This window comes from Gorilla gorilla, chromosome 5 (assembly GCF_029281585.2).
Source record: "Gorilla gorilla gorilla isolate KB3781 chromosome 5, NHGRI_mGorGor1-v2.1_pri, whole genome shotgun sequence".
Lineage (NCBI taxonomy): Eukaryota > Metazoa > Chordata > Mammalia > Primates > Hominidae > Gorilla > Gorilla gorilla.
In genome coordinates this window covers 45,258,756-45,283,251 of record NC_073229.2, presented here as the reverse complement: position 1 = coordinate 45,283,251, position 24,496 = coordinate 45,258,756, and the positions used below count along the sequence as shown (strand labels likewise).

The 24,496-nt window shown below is 43.7% G+C and overlaps 4 non-coding genes across 4 annotated transcripts; 3 read left to right on the top strand and 1 right to left on the bottom strand.

Annotated features, from left to right (window-relative positions):
* Positions 1-2,325: 2,325 nt before the first annotated feature.
* On the top strand, positions 2,326-2,408 carry TRNAS-CGA (transfer RNA serine (anticodon CGA)). Its single transcript has one exon. It is a non-coding gene; the product is annotated as a tRNA-Ser (tRNA).
* A 1,813-nt stretch (positions 2,409-4,221) lies between these two features.
* On the top strand, positions 4,222-4,294 carry TRNAR-ACG (transfer RNA arginine (anticodon ACG)). The gene has a single exon. It is a non-coding gene; the product is annotated as a tRNA-Arg (tRNA).
* A 2,337-nt stretch (positions 4,295-6,631) lies between these two features.
* TRNAI-AAU (transfer RNA isoleucine (anticodon AAU)) lies at positions 6,632-6,705 on the bottom strand. Its single transcript has one exon. It is a non-coding gene; the product is annotated as a tRNA-Ile (tRNA).
* A 17,405-nt stretch (positions 6,706-24,110) lies between these two features.
* Positions 24,111-24,183, top strand: TRNAV-AAC (transfer RNA valine (anticodon AAC)). Its single transcript has one exon. It is a non-coding gene; the product is annotated as a tRNA-Val (tRNA).
* The last annotated feature ends 313 nt before the right edge of the window (positions 24,184-24,496 follow it).

Below are 24,496 nucleotides of genomic sequence, written 5' to 3'. Positions count from 1 at the left end.
TAACCTTTTTTCTTGTGTGCATACAAACATGCACATATACACAGTTTTGGAGGAAAAGACAGTTATAGTTCATAGTTTACTATAAATGCGTATCACCCAACTCAATAGAAATTTACTACAAATGCGTATCATACAATTCTAGAGAAATCTATGTGCTCCAGAATGTACAGAAGTTACGCAATGTTCCAAAGAGTGTCATTGTCACCTCTGGTTTTTTGTTTTGTTTAAAGACAAGGTTTCACTCTGTCTTCCTAATGCAGTGGTGTGATTACGGCTCACTGCAACCTCTGACTCCCAGGCTCAAGCAATCCTTCCACATCAGCCTCCCAAGTAGCTGGGGCTACAGGCATGTTCCACCACACATGACTAAGCAATCACATTTTAGATAAAACATCAAAGATATGTCCCATGAAAGAAGTAATAAACTTCATTAAAATTTAAAATTCTACTCTGCTAGAGATAATATCAAAAGAGTGAGAAGACACAGATTAAAGAAAATATTTGCAAAAAGCTTATGTAATGAACAACTTATTCAAAATATGCAAAGGACTCTTAAAACTAAACAGCAGGAACACAACCCAATAAAAAAATAGGCTAAAGACCCTAACAGATATTGCTAAAGAAGATATACAGATGGCCAATGAGCATAAGAAAAGATGCTCCACATTATATGTAAACAGAGAGATGTATTATTGTTTTAATTGTATTATACCACTCACTACCCACCTATTAGAATGGCCAAAATCTGGAACACTGACCACACCTACACTGGTGAGGTTATGGAGCAACAGAAACTCTCATTCATTGCTGGTGGGAATGAAAAATGGTACAGCTACTTTGGAAGACAGTTTGGTGGTTTCTTACAACACTAGACATACTTTTATTATATGATCCAGCAATCACACCCCTTGGCAACTATGCAAAGGAGCTGAAAACGTGTCTACACAAAACCTGCACATAAATGTTTATAGAAGCTTTATTCATAATTGCAAAAAGTTGGAAGTAACCAATATGTCTTTCGGTAGGTAAATGAATAAATATACTACGGTACCTCAGACAATGGAATATTATTCAGCCCTAAAAATAAATGAGTTATTAAAGCATGAAAAGACACGGAGGAACCTTAAATGCTTATTACTAAGTGGAAGACAACCAGGAAAATTGTTACCCTAAAGTCAATTGAAGAAAGTGTTGTAAGAAGGAGAATATATTAATAGCTGCAGCTATCCCAAGTAAGGTGAGGACTGGGAGGTGATTTTAGCCATGTGGAGATAATCGGCGACCTTGTCAAGGCATTATAGGATCACTGACAGTCCTTCAAAGGCTGGTAGGTGGATGAATGTGGTGATAGATGTGCGTGGAAGGTCTCTTCTGATTGTGAAGTAGGAAGTAAAGTCATCAATTGAACGCAAGGATGAGAGAGGAGGTGTTGGAGCATTGGCATGAGAGATATGAAATAGTGACTTAATTTTTTTTTTTTTGAGACGGAGTCTCACTGTCTGTCACCCAGGCTGGAGGGCAGTGGCGCCATCTCAGCTCACTGCAACTCTGCCTCCCGGGTTCAAGTTATTCTCCTGCCTCAGCCTCCCGAGTAGCTGGGATTACAGGCGCGAGCCATCACATCTGGCTTTTTTTTTTTTTTTTTTAAGTAGAGATGGGGTTTCGCCATGTTGGCCAGGCTGGTCTCGAACTCCTAACCTCAGGTGATCCCCCCCGCCTCGGCCTCCAAAGTGCTAGGATTACAGGCTTGGACCACTGCATCCGGCTGAAACAGTGACTTAGAACAAGAGGATTGGGAGTGGACTAACCTAATCGCGTATGGTACAATTTGCCTGGTAGCCTTGAGCACCTACCTGACATTCATTGTCATGAATTTAAAGTGAGGTCTGTCAACTGATTGTTTTTCTTCCGCCATGTTTAGCTGCCCTGGTTGTGGCTTTGCCAAAGGAGTACAAAGTGAGAGAGGCAGGGAAATTGAGAGTGCAGCAAGAACGTAACTCTAACATGTGCTGGGTAAAGAGAGAAGAAAATTCATGAACTGGAGGGAGGAATAGGGAACAGACAATTGAGTCTTCGGGGATTTGTTCCAGCAACAAAAGCAGCCACTAAGCACCAAATAAGTTTCTGATGCATACAGAGTCAGATAACAAGTAAAGATTAAGACACTATTATGTTTCCCAGGAACTTCTTGTTGAAAGAGAGAGACAAATATATAAAAAGTGACAAATACAAACACGGAAGCATTAACCTGCGGTGGGAACATTAAACAGTGAGAGAGTCAAAGAGCCTAACACGACTTCCTCTGAGACAAAAAGGGTTCCCGGGGCTGTGATGGCCGAGTGGTTAAGGTGTTGGTACTCGAAATCCAATGGGGGTTCCCCGCGCAGGTTCAAATCCTGCTCACAGCGTCGCCATTTTCTGGTTAGATTTCCAATTTGCTACTTCCATCAGTTAGCTTTCATTAGTTCACTAGGATAGAAAGTTGTGAGTGCTATCGCTGTGGGTTTTACAGCGCGCGCACACTTGTGGAAATGTACATCAAGAAATATGTACATTTGAAGGCCGGGCGCGGTGGCTCACTTCTGCAATCCCCGCACTTGGGGAGGCCGAAACGGGCGGATCATTTGAGGTCAGGGGTTGGAGACCAGCCTGACCAACACGGTGAAACCCCGGCTCTACTAAAAATGCAGAAAAATTAGCCGGGCTTACTGGCGCACGCCTGTAGTCCCAGCTACTTGGGAGCCTGAGGCAGGAGAATCGCTTGAACCTGGGATGCGAAGGTTGCAGTGAGCCGAGATGGCGCCACTGCACTCCAGCCTGGGAGACAGAGTGAGACTGTCTCAAAGAAAAAGAATATGCTAGTTGTCTTACATCTAATCATAATGGCAAATACAAGACAGGTGCAACGTTGAAAATATTAGGAATACAATTTCCCTTTTAGATTACTAGTATGACAGCTTTCTTAAAGCATTCTCAGGCAGCAATCTTTACTTTGTATTTGTCCTGATCTCACAGCTGGTGGGAGCCAAAAAAATTAGGATGATAACACTCCGTCATATGCATTAGTTGCTCTTCAAAGCGTTTTGTATAAACGAGGAAACAGAGGCACAAAGAGGATACATTTTGGCTTCTGACCACCTTTTTAAACCCATACGAAACTTCGTCTCCTTATAAGCACTTCTTCATTTTCCACTGTTTTGCTTACTTTGAACAGCTATGCAAGTAAAGTTCCTTGTTTCTAAGTTTCTGTCAAATGTGATTCTGAAAAATGTGTACTTTTCCGAATTCTTGACTCCTTGTTAAATTTGAGTGTCTTCATCTGCTACTTTGAGTTGTAATACCATTTTACAATAAACTTCTCCCTAGTGAGTGGGTACTTGTTTTTTCCTTTTGGACGAGAAGAGGGAAAAACTATGATTAATACTTCCAGAAATGTATTACAAAGCACTTTACTTTTTGCAATATCTAAATTTAAAATAATACAGATTGCTCATTACTGATCCACATACATCATTAGTGCCCAATGTAAGTATATTAAAAATGAAATTCAGGCCGGGCGCGGTGGTTCAAGCCTGTAATCCCAGCACTTCGGGAGGCCGAGGTGGGCGGGTCACCTGAAGTAGGAAGTTCGAGATCAGCCTGACCAACACGGAGAAACCCCGTCTCTACTAAAAATACAAAATTAGCCGGGCACGGAGGCACATGCCTGTAATCCCAGCTACTTGGGAGGCTGAGGCATGAGAATCACTTGAACCCAGGAGGCGGTGGTTGCGGTGAGCCGAGATCGCGCCGCTGCACTCCAGCCTGGGCAACAAGAGCGAAACTCCGACTCAAAAAAAAAAAAAAAAAAAAAAAAAAAAATCAAATTCAGGTAAAACAGCTGATTGGCCTGAAAAAATAAGTAACAAAAAGCTAAAAAGTAGGCACACACATGAAAGAGAAGATAGAAACACCAATATTGCTTTGAAGGAAAGACATTCATCTTAGCACATACATAATGTTTCAAAGATGAAAATTGGTCATTATTTTCAATAAAGACACTTTATGTGAATGTCTATTATGCCAACAAACGACAAAAGAAAACATGCTTTCCTTGAATCAGTGCGATTTGGGGTTTTAATCCCTACCTAAATAAAGAAACAATCTTTTTTTTTCTGGCCCCAATAGTATAATACAATATAATTATGAAAAGAGTAACAGTTAAGGGAGCGTTACAGGCTAGGGCCAGTGGCGCAATGGATAACGCGTCTGACTACGGATCAGAAGATTCTAGGTTCGACTCCTGGCTGGCTCGCTTGTGCACTCACTTTTTCCTTCTTCAAAGCCATATTAACAATCCTGTGAATGTCCTTTTCCAGAGTGGTGCTGTTACTTGAACGTGAAAGAGACAAGCGTCGAAAGAGCCAACCTACAGGATTTTGTTTCTACCTTTCATCTCATTCTCAACTGGAGAAAGGAGAAAGGAGAAAAAGACCATTAGAAAGCTTAAAAATCAAAGAAGCTTTAAAAAATGTTTTTTCACATAAATCTTCTTCATCGGTATTTTTTTCTATTGGGAGAAGTCCACATTCCTGGCGTCTCTGAGGCACAGCTCTTTCCCTGGGCGTGACTGTTGTCAAAAAGAAAGGGGACATCTGAAGAAACGTTGAATCATAAAGGCAGGGCTGTGGGGATGCAGGATGCAAGCTGCTCCTTGCATCAGCTGGGCCCCCTACACAGAGCTCAACCCTGAAGTCGGTGGACCCAACTCAGCCTCAACATCGCCCCCATCCACCACTCCCGCCACGGGCCTCTTCTCTGCCTCCCAGGTTCCCACCACTTTTCCTCCGCCCTGAGATCCTAGAGAAATAGAAGACAGGAGAATCGGCAGGGACAGAGATAGACAGACAGACAGACAGACAGACAGACAGACAGACAGATAGATGATAGATAGATGATAGATAGATAGATAGATAGATAGATAGATAGATAGATAGACAGACAGACAGACAGATATCCCAGAAGAAGATGAATGTGGAAGGTGGCAGCTTTGGGGCGGTGTCTGAATAGAAGGACCTCCTTTCTCAGCGACCAGGAAGATGGTGGAGGAGAGAGAGGCTGGGAGGCAACCACAGTCAAGAGAGGGAAAATTCCTCAAACTAAACCAAAAGAGCATCTTAATATGTGGCTCGGTTTCCGAACGTGTAGCTTGGATCTTCGCTCTGCATCTCAGGTGAGTTTACTGAAGTCACTTACCACTATGCGCTGTCAGGGGCACTGCGGGTAAACGAATGAAACCACAAACCTGGTAGTCCAAATGTGTTGAGCTGTGGACAGGTTGAACGGAGAACTGGCGATTCTTAAAACACTGCATTCACTTATATACTCTTTAAGCTAAAGGGGAGAAATTTTCCGTGAAAGCCAGTGGCAGCCTCACGTGGTGTGGGCATTTATTTGCCTTGGAAACTGCCTGGGATCAGAAAAAAAGAATGAAGCACAGCCATTGCGAGGAACAAAACCTCATATCTTGCTGCTATTGGTATCACACTCTCACCAAGTCACTGGCCACGCTGAGCCTGCTTTCCTTTCCCTATCGAAACTCGTTTAAAGCGTCAAAATAATATTGTCTCCCTTTCAATATTGAGAATGAAAAAAATTGAAAAAAGTATATATTGCTTCCTAACGTTTCACTAAAAACTAAACAGGCAAATGTCATACCTCTTCTTTTTTTTTTTTTTTGAGACGGAGTCTGGCTCTGTCGCCCAGGCTGGAGTGCAGTGGCGCAATCTCAGCTCACTGCAAGCTCCGCCTCCCGGGTTCACGCCATTCTCCGGCCTCAGCCTCCCGAGTAGCTGGGACTACAGGCGCCCGCCACCACGCCCGGCTAATTTTTTGTATTTTTAGTAGAGACGGGGTTTCACCATGTTAGCCAGGATGGTCTCGATCTCCTGACCTCGTGATCCGCCCGCCTTGGCCTCCCAAAGTGCTGGGATTACAGGCGTGAGCCACCGCGCCCGGCTGTCATACCTCTTCTTAATTCCCCATTCCCTAAAACACACCCACCTAGCTGCCGCACTACTCCAACCCAATTTTCTTCAGTACATTCTTCCTAATGCTTGCATCTTTTTTGTTGTTCTTTGTTTGTTTTGAGACGGAGTTTCGCTCTTGTTGCCCAGGCTGGAGTACTATGGCACGGCCTCAGCTCACCGCAACCTCCGCCTCTCGGGCTCAAGTGATTCTCCTGCCTCAGCCTCCCTAGTAGTTGGGATTACAGGCATAAGCAAGGCTTATTTTGTATTTTTAATAGAGACGGGATTTCACCATATTGGTCAGGCTGGTCTCCAATTCCCGACCTCAAATGATCACCCCGCCTCGGCCTCCCAAAGTGCTGGGATTACAGGTTCGAGCCACCGTGCTCGGCCTGTTCTTTTCATTTTTTACAATAAAGGGAAGCGAACGTAAACAGCCTTCTCACTTGACGAATAAGAGGGCTTTTTAATTTCGGATTCAGAACAGCTGTCATTCGATTCAGAGGAGCAGCTGTGATTCGACTCGGAGCACCTGGGATTCGATTCGGAGCACCTGTGATTCGACAGGCTTAAATTAAAACGCTCCCCATCAGATAAGTCAAGGGCCCGACCATGACATCCAGTGGCCCGTACGGGGATCGAACCCGCGACCTTGGCGTTATTAGCACCACGCTCTAACCAACTGAGCTAACCGGCCACACCAGTACGGTACTGTTTTAAAGGAACCATATATAAATTCGTTGACATTTTTGTTTTTCTAAATAAAACAGAACTTTTTTCTTACTCCTTTCAAGAGACCTTTGAGACTATATTTACAGACTTTAGCAAGCAAGTCCAAACTATTTTAACTCTGAGCCAGACTAGAAAATTCACGGAGAAATTTTTGACAGAGGATGTGGAAAAAGCGCTGTAATAGGATTTTCAAAGGTGAGTGAAGGGAACCTCCTCTTTTTTATTTTTGTTGTTGTTAGACAACAAATTTTTTTTTTTGAACGGCACTGCTCCTTGCGGAGTATGGCTAATTCAAAGGCAGTACGCCCAGAGTCGGCAGCCTTCTCCTTTTAGAGTCATGTCAGCGTACTGGATCGCAAGTTGCAAACTTCCCTTTAGTGACTTGTAACTTAACGACCTATTATTTTCAGGTTGGTTCAAGACAACGCCGCCGAAAGGAAGGCGAATGGGGTTGAGGGAAGGAGCCGCGCCTTCTCAGTGTCTCTGAAGTCACAAACATAAGCATTGATGTAATCGGCGAAGATATTCAGGGGTGGAAACTGAGGTAGCCCAGCAGTACCGGAATTACATAGTAAGTCTGGTATGTTTTTTGAGGGTGGTAGAAAAGGGCTACAGAGGGTGGTAGAAAAGGGCAAGATTGTGGTGGCATCCCGCTAGGTATTAAGTCTCATTTAACAGCACTTGCTGGGTGTCACTCAAATTCCAACTTGGGAACCGAAGGATTTCAGCCCGAGTTGGAGAGGCCAGAGTAAGTGAGATACGCTCCTTCATCCTTGGTCAGGCTACTGGTTTTGTCACCTGGAGACAAGTTGAAAGAAACCTCCTGCAGCGTCAGGAACTATCTCTCTACATGTGCCTGGGGTTTCCTTCGTGTTTTTGGAACTTTCAAGATCACTGACGCCTAATAAACTTTTAACGAATATATTAGCAGTTAAATGAATCAGCAAGTAACGATTTTGTTGATTCTAAAACTGACGCTGGCGCGAGGAAGTGTTGGAATTCCAGTGTTACTCTTAATGTATTCAACGGTTAAAGACCGAAGTACCACCAGGAGCTTCGATGTTTTTCTTTCTTCTAGTCCTCAAGAGGTTTTATCCTAGGTGTCAAGAACTGAGGCTTCTACTTGCTCAAAAATCACCTGAAAGTAAACTGTCTGATACAGTTCCTGTAGTAACACATCCTCTTCACCGGTCGCAAGGAATTACATTCTGGCTTTTGAGGATCCCTCTTGCACATTCCGACTGGTGTTTATATACCTCCGAAGTTCACATGTAAAGCCATAGCAAGGGAATGAACTTGTTATATATGACATCAACACCGGAAGGATTACCCTTTTTTCTCCTTCAGATAAATGGGAGCTAATCTTCTAACATTCCTGTACTCTGTCCTGAGGCTTGTTGGTAGGCAGAGCTCTTCATGCTGTCCTGACTCTAACAGCACCAGCCTGGGTACTTGCTCTTTCTTTTGTAACGAAAACCAAGTACTATTGAAGAAAATCTGCACCTGGGACTAGAGAAATCACATTTTTTGCTAGTAACACCTAATATTTAAATCTGTTCTTCTCACCCCACCCCCACCTTCAATTGTGTTTCCCGGATCCAAAAACCGTATTATTCTTTACTTTGCTTCAAATGAAATACTATGTGTTAACGTTACCAGCAGTAATTCCAGACAAAAAGAAGAGTTCAATACAAGGTTTTCTGTCCTTCCTTAACCGTAAACATGATATAAAATGAGGATCAAATCTCCGTTAATCCTAGATCCTAACTATCCCCATATCCTCCTCAGAGACTATCGAATTTCTTACTTTCTTATCTTCCCTAAAATAATCTATGCATAATCAAGCATATCATTACTATCTTCACCTGCATTATTGGCAACACAGCGGAACATCTGTCACAAGTGTCTTGTAAGATATATGTATTGTTTTCTTTTTCTTTTCTTTCTTTTTTTTTTTTTTTTGAGACGGAGTCTCTCTCTGTCGCCCAGGCTGGAGTGCAGTGGAGCGATCTCGGCTCACTGCAGCCTCCGCCTCCTGGGCTCCAGCGATTCTCCTGCCTCAGCCCTCCCCAAGTAGCAGGGATTACAGGCGCCCGCCACCACACCCGTCTATTTTTTGTATTTTTAGTAGAGACGGGGTTTCACCATGTTGTCCAGGCCGCTATCGAACTCCTGACCTCAGGTGATCCGGCCGCCTCAGCCTTCCAAAGTGTTACTACCAGCATGAACCACCGATCTTGGCCTTGTAAGATAATTTCAAAATATTTATGTTATATTCCAGATTAGGTTATTTTAATTATCTAAGACTGCCTCAGGAAAAATACTGAATCAATACTAACAATTTTTTTTTTTAAAGAAATGTGGATGACCTCGCCATGTTGTCCAGGCTGACCTTGAAGCCATAGAACCAAGTGATCCTCTCGCCTGAGCCTCCCAAGTATCTGGGGCCACTGTGCTCCCGCACCTGCCACTGTGCCCAGCTCATTTATTTTACAATGTGAATATATATATGCGCATATATGTGTGTGTGTGTGTGTGTGTGTGTAATCACATATAGCCTTAGTATTACTAAAATTCAGGTTATTTTTAATATGTCCTCTCTTGCGTCTCTGCACAGTAAAAATGACTAGCTATGCACTGGGACTATCCCTGCAACTGAAAACAACTAAAATGCTGTATAAAACAAGCAAAGCTTCTAAAAAAATTCAAAGTGCTGATAATAATTTAAGGATTTAACAGACCAAATTCTGAGTGAAAGTAGAAACACAGGGAGTTAAGCATAGAACTGAAACTGCTTGGCCAGGCGCCGTGACTCACTCCTGTAATTCCAGCACTTTGGGAGGCCGAGGCGGGCAGATCACCTAAGGTCAGGAGTTTGAGACCAGCCTGGCCAACAAGGCGAAACCTCGTCTCTACTAAAAAAATACAAAAATTAGCCGGATGTGGCGGAGGGCCCCTGTAATCCCAGTTACTCGGGAGGCTGAGGCAGGAGAATCGCTTGAATCCGGGAGGCGGAGTTTGCAGTAAGCCGAGATCAAGCCACTGCACTCCAGCCTGGGCGACAGAAGGATACTCCATCTTAAAAAAAAAAAATGCTTATGCCCTGATTCTTATGTGTTTTGTAACATCATGACATGTAAGTGTGGCCGGGCACGGTGGCTCACGCCTGTAATCCCAACACTTTGGGAGGCCGAGGTGAGGGGATCACGAGGTCAGGTGACCGAGACCATCCTAGCCAACATGGTGAAACCCCGTCTCTACTAAAAATACAAAAAAATTGCTTGAACCCAGCAGACGGAGGTTGCAGTGAGCCGAGATCACGCCACTGCACCCCAACCTGGGCGACAGAGCGAGAGTCCATCTGAAAAACAAACAAGCAAAAAAACATGTAAGTGCACACTGAATGAGGTACTGAATAAGATTGCTTTCTTCCCCTCAACGAATTACTAAAACCTGTGGAGGAGTTCATGTTTATGGGCGTGGAACTGCATTTTGTGAAATGACTTACAAGAGCCCTTTTCATTATAAGGGCAAATGCATGTATTCCCTTACCATATAAATTAAATGTCAATATGGACTTACATATTGGTAGATGGCTGACATTTGGTGGAGGGCCAGTATTATTACACAGTTAACGCGGCCAAACATTAATTTTGCAGAGTCGACATGTACAAAAGAGTCCGGAAACAGCTGTCGAAACCCGGAATTGAACCAGAGACCTGCAGAAGATCTTCAGTCTAACACTCTCACAATTGAGCTATTTCGGCCATCTGTAAGGAATGAGTTGTTTTGTTTTGTTTTGTTTTTCTTTTTTCTTTTTTCTTTTTTTTTTTGTCAGTTGCTTTCAAATCGCCCTTCATGAACACCCTCCTAGTTTCCCTTCTGGGTGCTATATTTCAGAGAAAGTAAAACATATATGGTTCCTTAGGATATTAATTGGATGGGCATAGGGATTTTGTGATTCAAAACTTCCTGCTGAAATGGGATGTTTCCTAGAATTGAAGACACCACCAGACACCACCATCTGGGATAATTTCTTTTCTTTTTTTTTCTTTCTTTTTTTTTTTTGTTTTTTGTTTTTTGTTTTTCTGAGACAGTTTTGCTCTTGTTGCCCAGGCTGGAGTGCAATGGCGCGATCTTGGCTCACCGCAACCTCCCCCTCCCGGGTTCAAGCGATTCTCCTGCCTCAGCCTCCCAAGTAGCTGAGATTACAGACATGCGGTACTACGCCAAGATTTTTTTTTTTTTTTTGTATATTTAGTACAGATGAGGTTTCTCCATGTTGGTCAGGCTGGTCTCGAACTTCCGACTTCGGGTGATCCGCCCGCCTCTGTCTCCCAAAGTGCTGGTATTACAGGCGTGAGCCACCACGCCTGGCCGGAAGTATTGAGTTTTAGGAAAAATGAAGGATTAGGCACATATATTTACTTAAGAATATACATTTCTTTTTGGCAACTTCTACATAATATAAGGCTAAACACACTAATCTAGGAATAGTAATTATTTCTGAGAAAGGGAGTGGCATTGCAGGTGAGAGGAGATATTTTTGCTGTTTTTCCTGTATTGTGTAGAATATTTATATTCAGAAAATAGCCATTATTTGCATAATTAAAAGAATAATAATTTGGCATATACTATATTAAAATACATGAGACAGTTGAAGTCGACAAACCTTACCGCCTAAGTAATGTAAAACTTTATACTATTTAGTTATTGACAAAGCCAAACACAACCTTCCTCTTTTTTTTTTTTTTTTTTTTGGGACGGAGTCTCGCTCTCTCTCCCACTCTCCCAGTCCTGCAGTGCAGTGGCGCGATCTCGGCTCACTGCAAGCTCCGCCTCCAGCGTTCACGCCATTCTCCTGCCTCAGCCTCCCGAGTAGCTGAGACTATAGGCGCCCGCACCACGCCCGGCTAACTCTTTGTATTTTTAGTAGAGACGGGTGTTTCACCGTGTTAGCCAGGATGGTCTCGATCTCCTGACCTCATGATCCATCCGTGTCAGCCTCCCAAAGTGCTGGGATTACAGGCGTGAGCCACCACGCCCGGACACAAACCTTCCCCTTTTGCCTAAACCTGCTGATAGGCAGACCGTTCCCTTTTATCTCCTAGCCAATCCAGTTCTCTGTTTCAAGAGTGATTAGCTAAAATTAGAACTGTTTGTCTCTGTGTTGCGGGTCTCCAAGACTCACTCCTAGGTTCAATGATTGGCTAGAAGGGCTCACAGGACTCAGCATATAATCATCCTCACAAGTAATTCCAAATGTAAATAACGTCACCTATAACTTTTGAAGTTATATTTTTACCTCACCTTCCTCCACCTATTTGTACCACACCTTCCCCAACTCCCTGGCAACCACTGATCTTTTTTACTGTCTACCTCTCTTTATAAAAGTCTAAGCAAAACCACCCTGCAGAGTACACTCTGATCTTCAGATCCAGAGTGCTCTCCCAGTTGTAATACCCAAAGACAGAAATCAACCTCCTCACTTACCGAGTTTGGTCTTTGTGTTAGTGCTGTGAGTCACAAAGGAGCGAAAGCCTCCCTCAGACATCCGTCTTCTTCACTCAGGCACTAAATCCTTTCTAGCTTGTTCTGGTCCTCCCCTGACTGGCAACTTGGGGATTTCACACTGAGGCCAGCTCCTGACCGCTGAGCTACAGGCATCTGTCTGTGGTAGCACAGTAAGGATTTGATTTTGATTCTTTGAGGGCTCCCTTGGTTTGGTTTTGTTGGTGGCTTTTGTTTAACTTGGTATTATGGATAAATCTAAATCCACGCCTCAACCCCTTTCAAAAGCCCTCACGCTTTGCCACTGTGCTAACAATTCAGTTAATTACCTCTCATGCTTTGCCACTGTGATAACAATTCAGTTAATTACCTTTAAAAAATGGCATAATTTAACTATTAGGAGTAGCTCTTCTAATTCCTTGATAATTTAAGATAATTGAAGTCCATGTTTTAAACAGCTAAGGTCATTTACAATTATGTTATCCCCTATCCGCCTATGTTTACCTTTTTTTTTTCTTTCTTTGAGATGGAGTCTTGCTTTGTCTGCCAAGCTGGAGTGCAGTGGCACCATCTCAGCTCACTGCAGCCTACGCCTCCCGTGTTCAAGCAATTCTCCTGCCTCAGCCTCCCAGGTAGCTGGGATTACAGGTGCACACCACCACACCTAGCTAATTTTTGTATTTTTGTAGAGATGGGGTTTCACCATGTTGGCAAGGCTGGTCTCAAACTCCTGACCTCAGTTGATCAGCCTGCCTTGGCCTCCCAAAGTGCTGAGACTACAGGCTTGAGCCACTGCACCCGGCCGCCTTTTTTCTTTTCTTTTCTTTTCTTTCTTTTTTTTTAACTACAGCTGCTAGCAGCTCTAAGAAATTGTGTTTACTTTTATTATTATTATTATTATTATTATTATTATTATTATTATTTTCCTTTCTTAAGACAGGGTCTCTGTTTCCCAAGCTGAAGTGTAGCTCTCTGCAACCTTGAACTCTTGGGTTCAAGCAATCCTCCCACCTCAACCTCTTGAGTGGCTGGGACTACAGATGTGTAGTCCCACTATGTCTGGCTAATTTTTTAAATTTTTGTACAGACAGGGTCTCACTACGTTGCCCAGGCTAGTCTGGAACTCCTGGCCTTAAGTGATCCTCCCACCTTGGCCTCCCAAAGTGCTGGCTTTTGAAATTACAGGCTTGAGCCACCATGCCAGGCCATGTTTACCTTTTTAAATAAACTTTATATTTTAGACCATTTTTAGATGTATATAAAAATAGTGCAGAAAATACAGAATTCCCATATAATCCCTTCCCTAACTTCATTTTGAGCTAGTGTGCAAAGTGTTTTTAACATTAACATCTTGCATTAATGTGGTACATTGGTTACAATGAATGAATCAATATTATTACAATATCGACCAAGCACAGTGGCTCATGCCTGTAATCCCAGCACGTTGGGAGGCCAAGGTGGGCGGAGTTTGAGACCAGCCTGGCCAACATGGAGGAACCCGTCTCTATTGAAAAAACAAAAATTAGCTGGGCGTGGTGGCCGGTGCCTATAATCCCAGCTACTCGGGAGGCTGAGGCAGGAGAATTGCTTGAACCCGGGAGGCAGAGGTTGCAGTGAGCCGAGATCGTGCCACTGTATTCCAGCCTGGGCAACAGAGCAAGACCCCGTCTTGAAAATAAAAGACAAAAAACAAACAAAAAAATATGCACGTAGCTGGGCGCGGTGGCTCACGCCTGTAATCCCAGCACTTTGGGAGGCCGAGGCGGGCGGATCACCTGAGGTCGGGAGTTCGAGACCAACCTGACCAACATGGTGAAACCCCGTCTCTACTAAAAATACAAAAACTAGCTGGGCGCGGTGGTGGGCACCTGTAATCCCAGCTACTAGGGAGGCTGAGACATGAGAATAGCTTGAACCTGGGAGGCGGAGGTTGCAGTGAGCCAAGATCGTGCCATTGCACTCTAGCCTGGGCAACAGAGTGAGACTCTGTCCCAAAAACAACAACAACAACAACAACAAAATACAAAAAAAAAAAAAAATGCATGTAAAGTTCCTCTATGTCTTTTAATGACTTTATAGCTGATTTCTTTTTGTCATTGAACAATATTTCATTGTATGGATGTACCACAGTTTGTTCATCTATTCACCTATTGAAGGACAGCTTGGTTGCTTCCAAGTTTTGAAAATTATGAATAAAGTTGCTATAAACACTCATGTGCAGGTTTTTTGTGGACTTAAGCTCTTTAATTCTTTGGGTAAATATTAAGGAGTGCAATTGCCGAATGTTATGGTAAAAGTATATTTAGCTTTTAAAGAAACTGCCAAATTGTCTTTCAAAGAGATGGTACAATTTTGCATTTCCACCAGCAATGAATGAGAGTTGGTGTCGCTCCACATCCTCATCAGCATTTGGTGTTGTCAGTATTCTGGATTTCGGCCATTTTAATAGGTATGTTGTGTTATCTCATTTTTTTTAAATTTGAATTTCCCTAAACATATACTGTGGACCATTTTTACATATGCATATTAATCATCTGTATATCTTCTTTGGTGAAGTGACAAGGTCTTTGGCCATTTTTTCATGGGGTTGTTTGTGTTCTTACTGATGAGTTTTAAGAGCTCTTTGTGTATTTTGAATAACAGTACTTTATCCGATAGGTCTTTTGCATGTATTTTCTCTCAGTCTGCGGCTTGTATTTTCATTGTCTTGGTGTTATAGTGTTTTTGATCACTAGCATGTCTTTTTGGTTCTTTCTTAGAATTTCCATCTCTCTGCTTACATTGCCCATGTGTTCTTGTATGCTGTCATCTTATTCTTAGCATCTTAATCAGTTGTTTCAAATTCCTGGTTTGAGAATTCCAACATCCCTGTCATGTCTGAGTCTGGTTCTGATGTTTGCTCTCTCTCTTTAAACTGTGTATTTTGTCTTTTTTTATATCTTATGTTTTTCTTGATAGTAGGACGTGCTGTGCTGGGTAAAATGAGCTGCTATAAGCAGGCCTTTAGTAATGTGGTGGCAAAGTGTGGAGGGAGAAAAGCATTCTGTAGTCCCACAAGTAGGTCTCAGTCTATTAGTGAGCCTGTGTCTCTGGACTGTGAGCTTTAAACACGCTTTTTAGGTTTTTCCCCACTTTCGGTGGTACTGGATGGCTAGAGTGGGCTGGAGTTGGTTATTTCCCTTCCCGCAGATCCATCGGGCTCTTGATAAAACCCCAGCAGGTTAGATTGAGATTAAATGGTTTCTTCTGGGGGCAGACCTTGTTAAGAACAGAATGGGCCGGGCGCGGTGGCTCAAGCCTGTAATCCCAGCACTTTGGGAGGCCGAGGCAGGTGGATCACCTGAGATCAGGAGTTCAAGATCAGCTTGGCTAACATGGCGAAACCCCGGCTCTACTAAAGATACAAAAATTAGCCGGGCGTGGTGGCAGGCGCCTGTGATCCCAGCTGCTCAGGAGGCTGAGGCAGAGAGAACTGCTTAAAACCCAGGAGGCGGAGGTTGCAGTAAGCTGAGATCGCGCCGCTGCACGCCAGTCTGGGCGATAGAGCGAGACTCCATCTTAAAAAAAAAAAAAAAAAAAAAAAAAAAAAGAACAGAATGATCTGGCCTGTTGCAAACTGGTTCTTGCCCTACCCGCTACCAGAGGGGATTTTTCTCCCTCATTGTGAGAACTTGGTTGAGCTCCTGAGATAAAATTCACAAATTTGTAGCTGGAGGTTTTTCCCTGAGATTTGTCCACAGAAAGCCTCAAGCAGTTTCTTAATTACAGCTCAGGTGTCCCTCCTCCAGCACTGATTCAGGTGGAGGATTTTGCTCTTTGGGTTTCCGGTCTGGTAAATTGTAGTACTCCGTATTTGCCTTTCTGTCTCTCCAATTTTGGGGGCAGTGGTTTGCCCTGTGACCTCACAGGAAGTATGGAAAACCTTCAGCCATGAATGTGGATTTTCCTATTTTTAGTTCCATTGTGGTTTTGTTGTTTTCTTTTTTTCTTTTCTTTTCTTTTTTTTTTTTTTTTTTTTTTTTTGAGACGGAGTCTTACTCTGTTGCCCAGGCTGGAGTGCAGTAGCGCGGTCTCGGCTCACTGCAAGCTCCGCCTCCCGGGTTCACGCCATTCTCCTGCCTCAGCCTCCTGAGTAGCTGGGACTACAGGTGCCCGCCACCACGCCTGGCTAATTTTTTGTATTTTTAGTAGAGACAGGGGTTTCACCGTGTTAGCCAGGATGGTCTCAATCTGCTGACCTCGTGATCCGCCCGCCTCGGCTTCCCAAAGTGCTGGGATTACAGGCGTGAGCCACCGTGCCCAGCCTGTTTTTCTTTTCACTATTTAGTTCCTGTGAACCATCAGGTCATCTTAACTTTTAATTTTGAAATTATTATAGATTAACAAGGAGTTACAAAGAAAGTAGAGAACTCCCCTGTACCCTTAACCCAGTTTCCTACAATGATTACTTCTTTTTTTTTTTGAGACGGAGTCTCGCTCTGTCGCCCAGGAGGGAGTCCAGTGGCGTGATCTCGGCTCACTGCAACCTCCCCTCTTGGGTTCAAGCGATTCTCCTGTCTCAGGCTCCGGAGTAGCTGGGATTACGGGCACCCACCAGCACACCAGGCTAATTTTTGTACTTTAAGTAGAGACAAGGTTTCGCCATGTTGGCCTAGCTAGTCCTAAATTCCTGACCTCAGGTGATCCACCCATCTCAGCCTCCCAAAGTGCTGGGATTACATGGGTGAGCCACCCAATGTGCCAGCCCAATGGTTACTTCTTATATAACACAATATCGAACACAGGAATTTAATATTGGTATGACATGTGTGTATGGTTCTAAATCATTTTTATCACATGTGTAGGTTTGTGTACCTAACACTGGAAACCAGACACAAAAACAATTCCAGCACCACAAAGATCTCCCTGTGAATGCCACCCCTTAATTAGTCATACCCACTTACCTCTCCTCTTAACAAAAATTCTTTTTTTTTTTTTTTGTTTAAGATAGAGTCTGGCTCTGTCGCCCAGGCTGGAGTGCAATCTCGGCTCACTGCAACCTCTGCCTCCCGCGTTCAAGTGATTCTCCTGCCTCTGCCTCTGCCTCCCGAGTAGCTGGGATTACAGGTGTCAGTTGCCAGGCCTGGCTACTTTTTCTATTTTTGGTAGAGATGAGGTTTCACCATGTTGGCTAGGCTGGTCTCAAACTCCTGACTTCAAGTGATCCTCTCGCCTCGGCCTCCCACAGTTCTCGGATTACAGGCTTAAGCCACTGTGCCCGGCCTTGACAAAAATCCTACCATTCTTTTTTGTTTTGAGAATGTTATAGAAATAGAATCATATAATAGATGACCTTTAAAGATTGGCCTTTTCCACAGCCTAGTTCCCTCAAGATCCGTCCAACTCATGATGTCAATAGCTCCTGACTTTTTATTGTTGAGTATTCCATGGTATGGATGGACTGTTTATTTAACCATTCACATATTGAAAGACATTTTGATGCTTTCCAGTGTTTTGCTATTACAAATAAAGCTGCTATTAATAATTGTATACAGATTTTTGTGTGGACATAAGTTTTCACATCATTTTTGGTCTATATATTTTGAAACCATGTTATTGGATGCATACACATTTAGAATGTTTATGTTTCTCTTTTATAAAATGTCTCCTATTACTATAAAATGCATACCTTATTGTTATGAAATATCTCTGTGGTAATGCTTCTTGTCTTAAATTCTACATTTTAAAAAATGTTGGCCAGATGTGGTGGCTCACACCTATAATCCCACTTTGGATTATAGGTGTGATCCTATAACTTTGGGAGGTCGAGGCAGGAGGACCACTGGATGTCAGGAATTTGAAACCAAGCTGGCCAACATGGTGAAACCCCGTCTCTACCAAAAATACAAAAATTAGCTGGGCATGGTGGTGCACGCCTGGAATCCCACCTACTCCAGAGGCTGAGGCAGGAGAATCGCTTGAACCTGGGAGATGGAAGTTGCAGTGAGCTGAGATCATGCCACTACACTCCAGTATGGGTGACAGTGTGAGACTCCATCTCAAAAAATAAATAAATAAAAATAAACAAACAAATAGTAAAGTTAATATAGCCACACTAGGTAAAAAACTAAACATAGGATTAGCTTTTGTTTTGTATATTTTTAACATTTCTCTTCTAGATCACTTACTTTATATCCTTATGCATATTTTCCCCCATGGCATTTTTTAAATTGTGGTAAAACATACATAATATAAAATTTGCCATTTTTATCATTTTAAGAGTACAGTTTGGTAAAATTAAATAAATTCAGTGTGGTGGAACCATCACTATCATCCATCTCCGGAACTTTTTTAGCATCCCAAACTGAAACTCTATAACCATTAAACAAAAACTCCCCATCTGCTCCCCTTCAGCCCTTGGTACCCATTGTCTATCTCTATAAATTTTGCTTGTGCTTTTATGTATCTAATAGAAGTGGATTATACAATATTTGTCCTGTTTGGCTTTTTTCACTTAGTTTAATGTCCTCAAAGTTCATTCATGTCATGGTATTTATGAGAATTTCATTTTTTCTAAGGCTAAAGTATATCCCATTGCGTGTATATATCACACATTTATCTGTCAATGGACATTGGGTTAAATCTATCTTTTTTGGGGGGGAGGGGATGAAAAGGTCTCACACTGTCACCAGGCTGGAGTGCAATGGCAGCTAATTTAAAATTTTTTTTGTAGAAGTAGCGGTCTCGCATTTTGCCCAATCCGGTCTTGAACTCCTTGCCTCAAGGGTTCCTTCAGCCTCAGCCTCCCAAACTGCTGGAATTACAGATGTGACCCAGCGTGCCCAGCCCCATCTTTTGACTATTGTGAATAATGCTGCTGGGAACAACTGGCGTGCAAGTATCTGAGCTTCTGCTTTTTTTTTTTTTTTTTTTTTTTTTTTGAAAGGAGTCTGGCTCTGTCGCCCAGGCTGGAATGCAGTGGCCTGATCTCGGCTCACTGCAAGCTCCGCCACCCGGGTTCATGCCATTCTCCTGCCTCAGCCTCCCGAGTAGCTGGGACTACAGGAGCCCGCCACCACGCCCGGCTAATTTTTTTCTATTTTTAGTAGAGACGGGGTTTCACCATGTTAGCCAGGATGGTCTCGATCTCCTGACTCTCCTGACCTCGTGATCTGCCCACCTCGGCCTCCCAAAGTGCTGGGATTACAGGCGTGAGCCATGGGGCCTGGCGGAGCTTCTGCTTTCAATTCGTTTAGATAAACACCTAGAAGTGGAATTGCTGGACCGTATGGTAATAATATGTTTAATTTTTTTAGAAACCGCCATACTGTTTTCTACAGTGGCTGTACTATTTTACATTCCCACCAGCAATGCACCAGAATAATAATTTTCCATATCCTTGCTGGTATTTATTTTGCTTTTTGTTTTCTTTTTCTTTTTTTCTAATAGCCATCCTAAGGGACCTCAGATGCTATCTCACTGTGGTTTTGATTAGCATTTTCCTAATGGTTAGTGAAGTTGAGCATTTCTTTATGTGCTTATTGGCTATTTGTGCTTGTATCTTCTTTGGCGAAATGATCCAAGTCCTTTGCCCAATTTGAACTGGGTTGTGTTGTTGTTGTTGAGTTGTAGCAGTTCTTTACATATTCTGGATATTAATTCTTTGTCAGACATATGCTGCACAAATATTTTCTTCTATTCCATGGATTGTCTTTTCACTCTTTTGATAGTGTCCTAATTCAATAAATAATTCAATAAAATCTGACTAAACAGTGTCCTGACTATAAATGTTTTTATTTTATTTTTATTATTTATTTATTTATTTATTTTTTGAGACAAGAGTCTCGCCCTGTCGCCCAGGCTAGAGTGCAGTGGCATGATCTTGGCTCACTTGAACCTCCGCCTCCCGGGTTCAAGTGATTCTCCTGCCTCGGCCTCACAAGTAGCTGGGACTACAGGCACACGACACCACGCCTGGCTAATTTTTGTAATTTTAGTAGAGATGGGGTGTCACCATATTGGTCAGGCTGGTCTCGAACGCCTGACCTCAGGTGATCCACCTGCCTTGGGCTCCCAAAGTGCTGGGATTACAGAAGTGAGCCACCATGCCCAGCCTACAAATGTTATCAATTTGATGAAGTCTAATTTATCTATTTTTGTCATTGTTCTCTGTGCTTTTGGTATGATATCCAAGAAATCATTGCCAAATGTCATGAAGATTTTCTCCAATGTTTTCATCTAAGAATTTTAAGGTTTTTAGCACCTATGTTTAGGTCTTTGATCTGTTTTTAAGTTAGTTTTTACGTGTATTATAAGGTAAACATCCAACTTCATTCTTTTGCATGTAGATATCCAGTTTTCCCAGCACCATTTGTTGAAAAGTCTGTTCTTTCTCCATTAAATGGCCCTGGCACCCTTGTCACAAATCAGTTGGCCATATAAGCCATAGTTTATTTCTGGGCCCTCTATTCGCTTGTGTCTGTATGTCTCTCCTTATGTCAGTACCATACTGTTTTGATTACTGTAGCTTTAAAGTAAATGTTGAGGTCAGGAAGTATGAAGCCTCCAACTTTGTTCTTCCTTTTCTTTTTCTTTTTTTTTTCTTTTTTCTTTTTTTTTTTTTTAGTATTTATTGATCATTCTTGGGTGCTTCTCGGAGAGGGGGATTTGGCAGGGTCATAGGACAATAGTGGAGGGAAGGTCAGCAGATAAACATGTGAACAAAGGTCTCTGGTTTTCCTAGGCAGAGGGCCCTGCCGCCTTCCGCACTGTTTGTGTCCCTGGGTACTTGCGATTAAGGAGTGGTGATGACTCTTAACGAGTATGCTGCCTTCAAGCATCTGTTTAACAAAGCACATCTTTCACCACCCTTAATCCATTTAACCCTTAGTGGACACAGCACATGTTTCAGAGAGCACGGGGTTGGGGGTAAGGTTATAGATTAACAGCATCCCAAGGCAGAAGAATTTTTCCTAGTACAGAACAAAATGGAGTCTCCTATGTCTACTTCTCTCTACACAGACACACTAACAGTCTGGTCTCTCTTTCTTTTCCCCACATTTCCGCCTTTTCTATTCCACAAAACTGCCATCGGCATCATGGCCCGTTCTCAATGAGCTATTGGGTACACCTCCCAGACGGGGTGGCGGCCGGGCAGAGGGGCTCCTCACTTCCCAGACGGGGCGGCCGGGCAGAGGCGCCCCCCCACCTCCCGGACGGGGCGGCTGGCCGGGCGGGGGCTGCCCCCCACCTCCCAGACGGGGCGGCTGCCGGGCGGAGACACTCCTCACTTCCCAGACGGGGCGGCTGTTGGGCGGAGGGGCTCCTCACTTCTCAGACGGGGCGGCCGGTCAGAGACGCTCCTCACCTCCCAGAGGGGGTGGTGGCGGGGCAGAGACACTCCTCAGTTCCCAGACGCGATCGCGGCCGGGCAGAGACGCTCCTCACTTCCTAGACGGGATGACGGCCGGGAAGAGGCGCTCCGCACTTCCCAGACTGGGCGGCCGGGCAGAGGGGCTCCTCACATCCCAGACGATGGGCGGCCAGGCAGAGACGCTCCTCACTTCCTAGACGGGGTGGCAGCCGGGCAGAGGCTGCAAACTCGGCACTTTGGGAGGCCAAGGCAGGCGGCTGGGAGGTGGAGGTTGTAGCGAGCCGAGATCACGCCACTGCACTCCAGCCTGGGCAACATTGAGCACTGAGTGAGCGAGACTCCGTCTGCAATCCCGGCACCTCGGGAGGCCGAGGCTGGCAGATCACTCGCGGTCAGGAGCTGGAGACCAGCCCGGCCAGCACGGCGAAACCCCGTCTCCACCAAAAAATACGAAAACCAGTCAGGCCTGGCGGTGCGCGCCTGCAGTCCCAGGCACTCGGCAGGCTGAGGCAGGAGAATCAGGCAGGGAGGTTGCAGTGAGTCGAGATGGCTGCAGTACAGTCCAGCCTTGGGTCGGCATCAGAGGGAGACCGTGGAGAGGCAGTGGCAGACGCAGAGGCAGGCGCAGGGGCAGAGGCAGAGGGACGGGGGCTTTTCTTTTATTTTTGCATAAAGACAAACTTTATTGAGCCCCTCAGCACTAGCTCTCTTTCTTCTGCACAGTCTTGGTTCCCCGGAGACGTCCAATCCGGCGGGGAGCAATGAGACCCACTTTGCGGCCAGCAGGGGCATCCATCTTGAGGGCTGGCCGGGCCTACCACAAATATAAGGCAAAGAGGAACTGTAGGCCACGAGTACGGGGTGTGGCCATGAACCCTGTGGAGCATCTTTTTGAAGGTGGCAACCCCCAGCACACTGGCAAGCCCTCCATCATCATGAAGGTGTTTAAAGTTTGTCAAATGCTTTTTTTGCATTAATGCAAAGGACTGTTTTTTCTTTCATTCTGTTTATGTATACATTATATTAATTACTTGTTTTATATGCTGAATCCTTCCATTTCAGGAATAAATCCTACTTTGCTATGGTGTATAATCCTTTTAATATGTTGTTGAATTTAGTTTGCCAGTATTTTGTTGAGGAATTTAGCATCAATATTCATAAAAAAATATTGGCCTGTAGCTTTCTTTTTTGTAATGGCTTTGTCTGGCTTTGGTATCAGAATAACGCTAGCTTCATAAAATGAGTTAGGAAGTGTTTCCTACTCTTCAGTTTTGTGGAAAAGTGTGAGAAGGACTGCTTAAGTATTTAAATATTTGATAGAATTCATCAGTTAAGCCAGCTGGTCCAGGGCTTTTTTTCGCGGTAGGTTTTTGATTACTGCTTCAATATCCTTACTAGTTATAGGTCTATTCAGATTTATAATTCTTTATGATTCAATCTTTGTAGATTGTGTGTTACTAGGAGTTTGTTCATTTAATCTAGGTCATCCAATTTGCTGGCATACAGTTTTTCATAGTGTACTCTTATAATTCTTTTTATTTTTGTAAATTCAGTGATAATATCCCCGCTTTCACTTCCAATGTTAATAATTTGAGTCTCTTGTCTTTTTTTTGTTTGTTTTTCCTTAGTCAGTCTAGCTAAACGTCAAGTTTGCTGACAATATAGACAATGTAGACAACTTTTCAAAGAACTTCTGGTTTTATTGAATTGTCTGTATTGTTTTCAGCCTGCCTTTTCTGATGGCCTTTTATTACAGCCTGCCCTATGGATTTAGCACTTTCTAACCAGTCTCCACAATTGCATAAGCGTATTACTTCTTCAATTTATCCGTCTCTTCCTGTGCACCTCTCTCCCAATCTCTCCCTCTCTCTCCCTCTCCCTCCCTCCTTCTCTGTCTCCGCCTCTCTCTCCCACCTTCCCCGCCTCTTACAGGCACACACACACACACCCCTTGAGTACACACAAAAGGAACACACCTGGGAAACCAGAGCATTTCCAGTTCCTTTTCAGTTACAACCCACTCTCCCCAGATGGAAGCACTATTGTGACTTCTGGCTGGACAGCGGAATGTTGCCTGCTTTATAATTTAAATCAGTGCAGCCACAGAGTACGTCCTTTTCTGTCTGGTTTACTTTAGTCGACATCTCTGTGAGATTCATCCACATAGTTGTAGATTGTTCATTCTTGTTGCAATAGATTATTTCATGTGAGTTCATTCATGCATCTGCTGATGGGTGCTTGGGAAGCTTCCAGTAGTTTTTATTATTCTGAATAGGTTACTGGGCATTCTGGTAAATATACTTGGTGAATATATGTGCCAATTTGTGGTAGGCAAATAACAACTGTCAGGATGTGATATCTTTGATTTCAATAAGTGGAAAGTCTGAAAGATATGGAAAGAAACTACCAGAAAAAAAAAAATCTGAGTAGAAAATATAGATTTTCTAAAGCCAAACCTGGATTGTCTCACCCTAGGTGCTTCAATTCTAATTCCTACCAGCAGGGTTGTTTCCGTAGTGTAGTGGTTATCACGTTCGCCTAACACGCGAAAGGTCCCTGGTTCGAAACCAGGCGGAAACAAGTGGTTAGCCCTGTTACGTTTTGTTCCTGATCCTGAGAGTCTCTATTTGAACCAGATAGGACCTTTGTATATGAACACGCACCTAAATCAAAGGATCTCATATCCTCCTTTTTTTTATTTGAGCCACCTCAGGAACATTTTTGCTCCCTCCTTTGTCCTGAGCCGCGGCGAGGCCCACATCGCCCCATCTTCCCGCGCCCCAGCATGTCGCTGTCCCAACTCCCTCCCCTTATGCTCTGCATGGCCTGTAGGTTCTAGGGCCCAAAGCAGGCTCTCGTGGTGCAGGACCCCGCTATACTGTGCAAGCGAGAT